General features: G+C 33.6%; 1 protein-coding gene across 4 annotated transcripts in view; it reads left to right on the plus strand.

The window, feature by feature from the left end:
- Window positions 1–12,072, plus strand: part of LOC150102833 (uncharacterized) — a 630,466-nt gene extending 618,394 nt beyond the window's left edge. For all 4 annotated transcript variants that reach the window (XM_090398795.1, XM_090398798.1, XM_090398796.1 and 1 more), the window contains one exon: window positions 11,729–12,072. The gene's annotated coding sequence lies outside the window, so the exon portion shown is untranslated. The remainder of the gene's footprint in view (window positions 1–11,728) is intronic.
- The last annotated feature ends 460 nt before the right edge of the window (window positions 12,073–12,532 follow it).

The raw sequence follows: 12,532 nt of genomic DNA on the forward strand, positions 1-12,532 counted from the left end.
AATATATGCTTTGTATTATCTCTATAATATCCAAAGGTTATATTGACTTCAATGGGCACAACACATCCATAATTATGTGGATTGCCAATATGGTGGTTAACATGGTCTGGCCCAACATATGGTTAAAACAAAATTTATTTAAACGAATGCTGATCACTGTAATTATTGAAAGAAAGGAGAGAAATTAGTAGTGTGGAGAAAAGTCAATATGATAGTAATAGAAAATGATTGAATATACAAGGAGTATAAAGTGCAGCTAAAAAAGTGACATGGTATGAAAAGAAAAAGCATAAAAGGAGAAGAGATTGGCTAGTAAGTCCAAAAGAAATCCAAGGAATTATAGCACTGTTTGGCTAGCAAGAGGGGGGAATAATTGTAGAAGGTGTCACAAGTAGGTAGTGATGGTAGCAAAATGATCTCTACAGAGGTTGTAATAGAATTATATAGTAAACAGTTGCAGTATATGCATACTGATGTGAATCATCAATGCTGTATAACATCAGGAAAAAAAAAAAAGAAAAGATGCAATCCATACAAGAACCAGAAGTAAAGGTACTAGAGTTCTACATAGTGTTATGTCCCTATCTTATGGTTCCGTTTGTCTTACAAACTGCCTTCGTCTATATTCTCCTAACTTCTACTTTCAAGACATCACCTAAATTTCTACCAATATCTGAGCTATTGTTCCCTGTAGTATCCCTAGTATTTGTATTTTAACTGCACCCTTTGGATATTTAGTTTAAGATATTTTACACATAAACAGAGAAAAGGAACTCAAATATCTGAAAGTGTAACTATTGCAGTCGTGACACTATTCCTTGTTACTCAACATTAATTCCTTAAACTTCCCATTTCTTAACATTAATTTCCCGCGTGGTTAGGCTCGAATGTTTCTAAGCGGTGCATTGGATTAGCAATATCAGACAACCCTTTTTTTTTTTTTTTATTAAACAAAAGATTTATTATTTCTCTAAACATGGTACATATCAAAATACTCAACTAAATTACTTACACACTAAAATTAGCTTAATACAAGTAGTTGGGCTATGAGTCGACAAAAGATACTACGATCATGTCGCCACAAAACTTCATACAAAACATGAATTCACTTAACATGGAAAAATTAGATTACCACACATTATTAGATTATTTAACTTCAAGTACACTAACAAAATCATTAACTTACTCTAGCACATAGTTATGACAAATTCCGATTCTCTACACATCACACTAGGCATTCAAATTCCTCAGGCTACTTGATTACTCAATTTACACTAATCAAACTCAATATTAACAAAACTGTTTACTTCATTAACACACAACTATGTCATTAACTTTCCTTTTACAATGTAGTAGGCACTCAAGATTCTTAGGATAATAAATTATTCACAAATTATCAACACTAGCTAGCTTACTTTTAACACTCTCTATCAAATTCTAAAGTCCTATTATAATTTCTCCCTAATCACTTTAACAGTTCCGTATTATGACAATGGTACTTATCACAAACAACTTCTAGTTAACATAAGACAAAATTCACAATACCTTTCTTTAGCTTCATTTACGGGCCTTTACATTCTACTGAACGAACTTGCTTGCATAACTTCTTGCAATTCAGGGCTATATAAACATCTGTGCCGTTGACTGTATTATCCGAAACGAGGACATCAATATTTTCACAACTTCCTATGACTCTATGGTATATTTCGCTTTCTACATAGGAATACGGGAATAGCTTTCCCGCTCACCTTCGATTCCTTGTTGTGGCATGAGGATATAAGCCATGTCTCTCCACTCATGAACACTAGAAAACCAAACTCAAACCACCGCGACTATCCAAACGTTTCTTCTCTTCTCGCAAAAGGCAAAAAGGCCTCAAGCCTCCTTGACTCTCCAAACGGCTTCCCCAAAACCCAAAAGAGCCTACTCTTCGAAAAAAAAAAGCACAAAGGGGGGGTTACCAACCCTTTTATAGCTGCTCCCCTAATGGCGCCCTTTCTTACTTCTTTTTCCCACCTCCTACTTGTTTTCAGTCTGTCCACCAATTGGGTAGCATTTGGCCGCCATACGTCATTTTGATCGGCAACTCGTAACGAAGTTTCTATCTGGCTATAGACCCTAAGCGATATTCCGTTATTTCTCTTGTTAGCCTCTATCTTAACCCCCTTTTAAACCTTTTCTCAGAATTCTACTTAATGCTTAATCTGTAGCCTCTTACATAGCGTATTTCATGACTCATTCTTTTATACTTATGCACTTAACTCTTTCATTCTTAATCGCATTACTATATTAATTCTTAGTTAGCTACTTATTTAATACAAGTTCCTTGTTTAGTCATAATACATCTTAATACATTCTTTTCTTTTGTTATCTTAACTAAACAATAGACCTTTACATTTTACTCAATTTATACTGGATGCAAGAATATTTTATTAATTAAATTATCCTTTTTATGCAGGGGTTTTTATTTATGTTATTTATTTTTCATGTTACACCATGATAACTGAGAATACTATATTCTCAAGATATCAGGTGTAACAAAGGTCCCCCCTTTAAACAAAAAAATTTCTTTAAGAGAAATTTCTTTTTCCTTTGAGGTGTATCTCTTCCCCCTTTTTCTTTCTTTTACTTTCCTCCTGACTATAATAATTTACAGGTCTTGTACAATCGGTGAGTATGCGTGCAGCCTTCATAGCAAGAGGTAAATCACAAACTAACCACTCACTTATAGTCCTTCTAAGTTTAAATATGAAACATAAGAAATCTGCATAAATAAACTGCCTCTTAGATTGTACATTTTCTTCTTTTCTCCTATTCACGTTCCACCTTGAGTATTTAAAGAAACCTCTAGACCTTTCAAATCTCTCTATTAAGTTAACATTGATCTTTTCCTGACTACTTTCCTGTAATTTCTTTTCCCCTACACTTTGATCGTCTATTACTTTTACGTTCGTTATGAGGTGAGTCTCCATCTGGTTGTTGTCTTTGGGTGTTGAAGTTAATGAAGAATCAGTATGACTGTCAATGCTTTCTTCATTATCCTTCTTAGACTGTACACTCTGTACTACATTAGTCTCATCCTTCATCCTGACTTGATGTGATTCTCTAAACTTCCTTACCTTATTGTTTCTCTCTTTCCCTGACCGCTTTCTTCCGTTTAGGAACATTTCATTACGAGAGAAGTCGCATGAGAAATTATGCTTCTCTAGAAATCCTATTCCTAAAATTTGTGAGCTTGAGCTAGACCTTTTGTGGTCCGGGGCAGTCCATGAGTTTGCCACCCTTTTCAATACACACCAAAAATACTACAAAAAAAAAAGTCAAAAAGACATAGCATTTCTGACAATCTGTGGCTTAGTCACCGTTGATAAGACTGGCTACCATTTTCAGTGCAGCTTCCTGATCACCATAAACTCCCAAATGTGCAGCAGTATGATAAAGATTTTAAATCTAGACTTTAGACCAGGGGTGGGCAACTTGTGCATGCCAAAATTGACAAATCTTTGATGCAAAATTTTTTCACGTGCCAACTGAAATTTTGGAGAACGTATTATTTGGTGTCTTTTAAGTATTGGGAAGACCTTTTTAAATAATTGAAAATCACACTAGAATAGTAAAATCAAAGAATATTGTAAAAGTGATTAGCGAAAAGATTGAATGAATGAATGAATGTAAAAATTAGTGATGGAATTTTTACTTAAAAGTCCTTCTACCATGTTGATAGCGTGAATATTTTTATTTGCATTTAAGTGTAATTCTAGCTTTCATATAAAGCTGCACAATTTTAAAGATGCAATTTTTAACATCAGCAAGAGAGTATACAATAATTCTGATTTTTTTTTTTTTTTTTTTTTTTTTTTTTTTTTTTTTTTTTTTTTTATAAAGATCAATCAGACATAAGTTTTGTAAAGTTTTCCCAATATATTGCAGTGCACAATCTCATAATCGTTTTACTTGACTAAACAAAAGAAAAGAAAATTAAAGATATAATTGTATTACTTCTTAATCCCTTCTAAGTAATACATAAAAATTACAAACAAAATAAATTGTTATTTTACCTACACAGAAGTTCATCTTTACCATTTTTAGCAAAAAAACATCGAATCAAAACTAGAGAAAGAAAAATAGTGGACATTTTATTTATTTAGTATAAATGAGATTTCTACTGCTGCTGCATCACAATTAATTTATATCAGGTTTATATTTTGTAACCTTTAGAGATATGCATGCGGTACTAGTTTCATCTGTAAGGCTACTCCTATTACGAGACTTAACAAAGTTCATCACTGAGAACAATGATTCACAATAATGTGTAGATGCAAAAATTGATATTATTATTATTATTACCACCCCAAGACCTCATGGAGTGAAAGACTCATCTGGAAGGTCATTTTATCACACACACAGCTCATCATACCATGTTTTAAACACATTCAAACTCTTTGCAGACACCACATTCTGGCAAGGCATTCCAGTCATTCACAACTCTGCATGAAAAAAACCTGCCTCTCACTCTCCTACTCACACCCTCTTTATACAGTTTCCAGGGATGACCTCTGGTTCTCTCCTGATCTCCCACTATTCTCTGTAAAACTTCTCCAGCATTGATCCTATAACAACGTCAGAAACTACCTTAGTCAGTCTCCTTTGGACCCTTTCCAACATCTCTTCATCCTTCTGAAAACACGGTGACCAAATCTGGGCACAATAATCCATGTGTGGCCTAATCAAAGACTTATACAACGGAACAAGAATCTCCCTACCTCAGTGTCCTCCGCATCATTCCCAGAAGCCTTTGTGTTGTCTTCACAGTTTTGGCGATGTGTCACCTAAATGTTAGATCCTTATCCACTATCACCCCCAGATCTCTTATTTCCTCTACCTCCAACAATATATTCTCACCAAACATAAATTCTGCGTCCCATCTTTGTTTTCCAAATTTTAAAACCTTACATTTTGCAACATTGAACTTACATTTCCATGCCCAATCACTCAATCTATTCAAGTTTTCCTGTAAGGCCACAACATCTTCACTACACTTCATGGTTCGTCCCAACTTTGCATCATCTGCAAACAACTGAATATCTCCATCCAAATCTTCACCTACACCTATATTAATGCTGTTGCAATGGTTTTTAAACATACAAAAGTTTCGGGAATAGCATTCCATGTTCTTAGTATCCCTTTTTCCGCACTTCTCTCTCTGTTACTCCCGTTTCTAATCAGTCCTTTTAAATATTTTCGAAGTCAACTCTGAGGTCAACAAATTTCTGCCTCCAAATGAGCTACTTTGAAAATCAATCAACTGCATTTCAAAATCTTCCATATTTATCCATGATGATATCAGGTTCAAGTCATTTAAATGTTCGCAAAAATCTGTAATAAACATGAGTTTACAAACCCACACGATGTCATACATTTCTTTATAACACATTTGTTGATTAGTCAAAAAGAGATTTATCTTATCCAGGCATTCAACAAATCGTTTCTGAACAAGACCTGGACTAAGCCAACGAACATTGTTGTACATTATTAGTCCTTTGTACACTGAATCCACTTCATTCAATTGATTCTGAAATTGTCTTTTATTGAAAGCAAGTGCAGAAATGTAATTAACAACTTTGGTTACTGATTGCATCACTTCTTGAAGTTCCTTTAAGCCAGTGTTTGCACATAAATTCTCCTCAAGTAGGATGCAATGAAAAACTATTAGTGGATGACCAACATATTTTGTAAACAGATTTACAAATTCTGCTTCCTTACCAATCATGATGGGTGCATCATCTGTTGTGATGGATACCACTTCTGAAATATCAATTTGCGAATAGATAATTCGTTCCTAACTGCTTTACATATTGCAACCCCACGTATAGATAGTGTTACAAGATTAATCATCTCTTTGCATAATTCGTCATCCCTACAAAATAGAGCAAAGATTGCCAGCCTAGCTGATAATGTAATGTCTGTGCTCTCATCAACACAGATAGAAAAGAAATTACATGAAGCCAAATCCTTTGTTAATTGCTCTGCTGTTATTCCCTCCCGACTTAAGTATTCTATCCTTAATGGTTTTTCTGCTCAGACAATTCTTTAATGCGCTGAATAATTTTTACCTTTCCTGAAAGATTGTCAAAAAGGAATGGAGCACATTCTAGCCATACTTCCCTAATATACCCCCCATTACTAAGTGGCTTTCCACGTTGGGTAATAACTTTTGAAACCTCAAAACTAGCAGCAACTAAGTTGGAACTAGGCCTACCTAAAATAAATTTCATCAAAGTATCGGACTATTTTTTTGTCCTACTCAGTTCACGAGAAATTAATTCTCTTTGTTCTTGCTCATTTTTGTTACTTAATTTCTTATGAACAGTTTCAAAATACCTCTTTACAAAAGAAGTCTTACAAACAACTGATTTGGAACATAAAATCCATATGCTTTATTATCTTTCTTAATCATGCCATATTTTTCAGTCCAGTATTCTTTAAATTGTCTCGTATCCTTTTCATTTGAATGTCTATGTTTCTTTGCTGGTGGTTGTGATATTCTGCTCAATATGTAAAGAGCAGTAAGGAAATAAATAAATATATATATATATATATAAGAAAGCAATTAAATAATTGCTTTTTTTATACAGCTTTTAACTTTAATAAAAATCAGATTATGGGGTGTAAAAATGTGAACAGAGACATATAGACACTGACAAAAATTATAATTTGGACTCAGAAAATCTCATCATAATTACTCTCTGCATATACCAACCAAGTTTAAGCAAATCAAAAATTAGTACAATTATAACCAACTTACACACGCAAATGAAAGAGAAGGGTAAGCATACAATCTAATCACATGCAGACAACACTTCATAATCCTGAATATTGATAATACATTTCACATAGCTTTAAAAATAACTTTCCGTATTTACTGGAATATAACTCGCCTTCACGTATAATTTGCACCCCTGATTTTACTTTGTGAAAAAAGAAATTGAAAAGTTTCTCATATACCTCGCACAGGAGAAAAAAAAGTTTAAACATATTTCAGGGCAATAGTAACTTGCTTCTCATGGTAAACCACATGCCCTCCCCAGTAGCCAGTAGTGACTGCAGAGTGCAGACACATGTAAAAGCAGGTCATTTTATTGTATCACTGAATAAGGTACAGAGACATTTTGCAGTCTGTGTAATATATTTCTCAATAAATATTGCAATTAGAGACAACTGGGATAAAAATATCACTAACTAATGAATCACATTTTCCCTTCCCACAGAAACTATGCTATTTAGACTCAAGCAAAACCATATGCTGCACCGGCAAACACTAAAAACTAGAAGTGTGGGAGTCTTTCCCCCCAGCTCATATGCAAAGCAACAATAAAAATCAACTGAAGTGTTAAAATTTGTAAACGTGATAAAGCTAAGAAACATATAGTGAATATTGTTATGGCACTTTCAGATATTGAATTTGGTTGAAGAGAACTAGCATTTTAATTCAAAAATTGTCTGCTGACTTTTATCTTTGACTCCGGTGATCTTTTGTTAATACCGCACCAATACCAATCATATGCATGTCTTCATAGCTGCTATTTCTTTACTGGCCTAGTATGATAGCTGTCTGTTCATTAGTCATTCGTGAAGGATTGTTCATTAAGTATCGCAATTCTGGTAAATTACTGGTAATTTTTGCTTGAAGTAATGCGAAAGAAGATTTTGCTATTTGAGTAGGATGCACACAAGGAAACTGCTCTCTAGGCAAGAAATAGCAATTGCAATTGTGGTGTGAGATATAATCGCAAAAAAAACTGAAAACTTTAGTTTCTGAAAATCCCCACATATATCTACATCACGATTTTTAGCTTTAATTTTTGGTTAAAAAAAGTGCGAATTATATTCGAGTAAATACGATATGTTTATGGCAATGTAAAGGAAATTTGCTTTTATGTCTAATAAGTTAAACATATTAATTGACAATAAATACTTCCAATCCATATTTTAATCACTTACAATTTAATAAAATCCAAATCCACATATATACACACTTTAGACAACGGACATGTTCTTTACGAAACAAGAAAAGATGTATCAAATGAGAGTAACGGAGTCACGCCATGTCTGGATGCCTGACGAATGATGCAACAACTCAACAGGATGAAACTTGTGCATCAGTATATTGCAGAGATAGATGGCTGAAATAGGATGTTTGTTTCTTACTGAGATAAAGAGCCAAAAAGGCTTCAGTAATTCTTGGTGCACCTTTTGGCAACTCGTATGGTAAAGAATAACTTCTGCATCACTTCAACTCAGTATTCACTTCTGCTCTCACTGATGAGACCTCAACAAAGGTCAAAACCGGTCTGGGTAGTGACCCTCCCTCCATAATGTATAGCATCATACATGTCCATAAAGAGATGTGCTTTACATTATGGAAAATACTAAGGACAGTGATCAGAACTTGCTCCACCTTTACTACAAGTTGCCCTAACTTGAACCAGGTGTTGGCTTACGCTTGGATCCACCGAAACTTTTATAGTTTCTATATATTCGGCATGAAACTCTTAGCATTTCTATATTTGGCTTGGAAATAATGTTTGATTCAATATCCACTTAATTTGTATAATGTTTGTTTCTTGTTTTCTTATTACTTATTATTACTAAAACAGTTGGTAGGGTTTGCTTATTTATTGTATTTTTATTTGGTATCATTGTACTTAATAAAATTGCATTATATTAAGTTAAAATATACATGTCAGCGAAAATGTTTGAAATGTATTTTTTTTATTTAATTATTTTTTAAGATTTTTTAGGTTGCGTGCTGGAAAAAAGTTGTTGGCCTGCCACGTTTGGCAGGCATACCAAGGGTTGTCCACCCCTGCTCTAGACTAATCATACATAAAGAATATAATAAATATTTTTTCAACAGTTTCGTTAACAAGCCAAATGACAGATTAGAAAATACAAATGATGAATCAGGCATTTTAGCATTTTTAGGGTAAAAACGGAATCATATTTGTTAATATAATAGGGAACCACAGAGATATTATTATTACTGGGGCCCTAAAATCCTGTTGATGGCCTTAGTTATATGCAAAATTAGAAGAAGAAAAAAAAAAAATACATTTTCGCAAATGTGTACTGACTGTGTGGTGCCAGCTGCTGAGAGCAGCCCCCCCAGTATAAGCAATAAAGCAATTGCCTTGCCATACATTTCATTGTTTTATTTTTAAGAATTTGAATTATAGAATGATAGAGAAATGTAAGGTTTGGTTATGTGTATATTTTATTTATTTTAGTTGTAAGCATAGTTGTTAAAAACTAACTATTAATTAATTAATTAAAATGATTAAATTAACATAAATAAAAGAATTGTCAACAAATAAAATTGTGTCTCATGTGAAACCCACAAAAAAAGATGATGGCCGAGGCGGGCCGTCTCCCCCCCCCCAGCTATACGCCAATGACTGTGCACTATATTGGTGCAACTGTGAAGGAGGGGAATGAAATTTGAAATCTGGTTGATGGTCAGTAGAGGTCTGAAGATCAGAGAACACACAGTGTGAAATTTCATTTGAATTTTCACACACAGTGCACTGACAGGTAAATATAACATGGTTGTGCCCTGTATAAGAGATTGATCAGCCTTTCAAATGTACACCAAAATTGGTCACTAGTTTCTACTTTGATGAGAAATATCTGAATTGGTGTACATAGAAACACTAAATCTTTGAAATATCAAAGCTTTGAAAGACTACATATGGGAAACATTTGAGGGAATATAAATTGAAGAGATTAGTGAATGTACAGAAAAGAGATGATTTGGAAAACACATGGACAGTGGTAGATGAGTGGAATGCATTGCAAGGTCTATTTTGAATGCCAGGTATGTAAATCAATTTAGGATTTACATACCTGGCATTCTGAAATTATTATGAAAAATAAGCAGAAAAAGGTAACTGTCAAGAAGGGATATATGAGGAATTATAGGGTGAGTGATTTAGAAGCTCAGAGCATGGTAATTGATTACTAAGCATCTGATACAAGCAATGCACAAATATATATACCAGTAGCCAAGCACTTAAATAGAACAGAATTGAATGGTTAAGAATAGAATACGGAATTGAGTGTGTAAACATACGAGTCTTTATTATGGTCATTTGAATGCAGTATGAGAGACGACATGCCAGTCAAGTCATTGATAATCCAAAAAGATTGTTTTTTTGCTATGTAGCATGCAAGAAGAAGAATTATGGAAGGGCAACACTAATAGAATTATTTAATGCACATTCTATCAGTGTATATCATACTGATGTAAATGATGCTGCATGAGTCAGAGGCAGATAACAGAATTAGAAATGAAAGAATCAGTGATATCAAGCAATCATTGGATTAGATGTTAATAAGTTAGCTATACCTTTGTCCTGGTGATTTAATGAAAGTCTTGCACTGGAAAAGATTCCTGAGGAGTGAGAAGAAGCAGAATAGTACTGCTCCACAAGTAAGTTCCTAAGACTAGAAACTTATTATAGAATAATATAAATAATATAGAATAATTTATAATATATAATTATAGATTATAGAATATACAATGTATGATGATCAGCATGTGTTTGTAAAGGGTAGATCTTGTTTTAGCTTTCTGCTTGCATTTTATGATAAGATGACTGATGTGTTGAATACGGAAGATTCATGTTATTATTATGCCAAGACCCCATTGAGTCAAAGACTCATCTAGGAGGTTCTTTTGTCATGCACTCTGCACATATATAGTGATATTCTTAGATTTTGTAAATGTATTTAATAGATTACCTCATGATAGGTTGGTGTACAAGTTATAAAGGATGGTAATGGATATTAGATTGTCCAGATGGATTGTAGAATGGCCCCTGAATGATACGAGTTGTGAGATGGAGTGGTGTTTCATAAAAGGAAGGTTACCACTCGTGTGGTATGACCCAGGCATCTGTTCTTGGATTCCTGCTATATAACTTATTTGTTAATGATATTTCTTGTGGATTGGCTGAGGATTTTCAGTTGTTTGCTGATGATGCAAAGTTAGAAAGAAGAAGGCCACAGTTCGGAATATTGTGCTCAGATTGGGTTGCCAAGTTTTCATTGTGATATGGAAAGAGTCCAGAGATGAGTAACCAAGATCACTCATCTCTGGGATAGAGTGTTGTTATGGAAAGAGATTAAAGGAATGATCTTGGTCACTCATCTCTGGCCAATTTTCACAATTAACTTAAATTGCAGAGTTTGGTGGAAAGTTGGAAAAGATAGAAATATTTAAGTTAATGAGGGAATTTTATTGGATTAGTAGAGAGGGATTATAAAAAATAAAATAAAAAGTAAGAGAGAGAAAGAGAACAAGAGGCCATCAGAGAAATTCTGTAAAGGTTGTGAAGAAGGAGTGTGAGGAGTAGTAGTTTTTTTTTTTTTTTTTTTTTTGACATAAAAAGTTATAGTGCATTGTGAATTCTTGGAACATTTAAGGAGTTAAGGGTTGAGTATGATAGATATGATGTTAGTTACGTAGATCTCTCTTGATGAGTCAGCTGACTCCTTAGAGGTGGCTGTGATGATAATAATAATAAGAAGAATAAGAGTAATATGATGTTGGTTTGAGAGTGAGATCTAAGAGGATCTTTGCTATTAATAACAATAATTATAAATTCACTTCATAATTGGTTTTAAATCTAATGGATCGCTTTTTTGTTTGTTTGTTTGTATTTTTCAGATAACACTTATGACTACAGATTCGTTTCATCACAACACAGAAATACATAATACGCATGCAGTTTCTAAAGAATTCATTCTGCCAGAAAGATTATTGCTAAATGGTTAATCGATAGACAGTACTTCACATAGAAACATCCTGGTTCTTTGTATATCCTAGTTCCTGTTGGAGGGCTTGTAAATAATATGTAATTTAATGTTACTTCGTATAAATTGTTTTTCATGCAGTGCATGAAACATTTTGATGATGTAGAAACATGAAGAAAATGCATTATGTAAATTTTATTATAGGATTTATAATGTACAAATTTTTGTATAAATTAATGCATATAATAAATAATTCCTTTTCAATTTGCATGGGCTATTAATAATATCACTATTATAATTACCTAGATATCTCCATTCATTTTCAAGATGCATCATGTTAAGCACCACACTGAATTCATGCAGTGTTTATCATTCTCAAAGTGATTCACTGACACAGCCATCTATATCCATACTTCACAAGTTTCTACATAGTAGAAGAACTTCAACACCTGGAGTGCAACCACTACCCAGATGGAGGCCAGATATGACTCATAAAAATAATAATTGGATATTACTCTCCAGTTATCTCCAGCATCATCAATGTCCAAATGAAACAGAAAGAAACCAAATAAGACTCTCTGATACATTATTGGTCACCTGTCTTCTCCATGATTCTACTTCACCACATTATCCACATCAAAAGTTGCATATCCTCCCTGCTTGTATCATTTTACTCATCTGATTTCCATTTTATTAAATGCTATCTTTGCAAATTTCA

This window comes from Typopeltis vanoorti, chromosome 10 (genome assembly GCF_054136105.1).
Source record: "Typopeltis vanoorti isolate ZY-2024b chromosome 10, IOZ_Tvanoo_1.0, whole genome shotgun sequence".
Taxonomy (NCBI): Eukaryota; Metazoa; Arthropoda; class Arachnida; order Uropygi; family Thelyphonidae; genus Typopeltis; species Typopeltis vanoorti.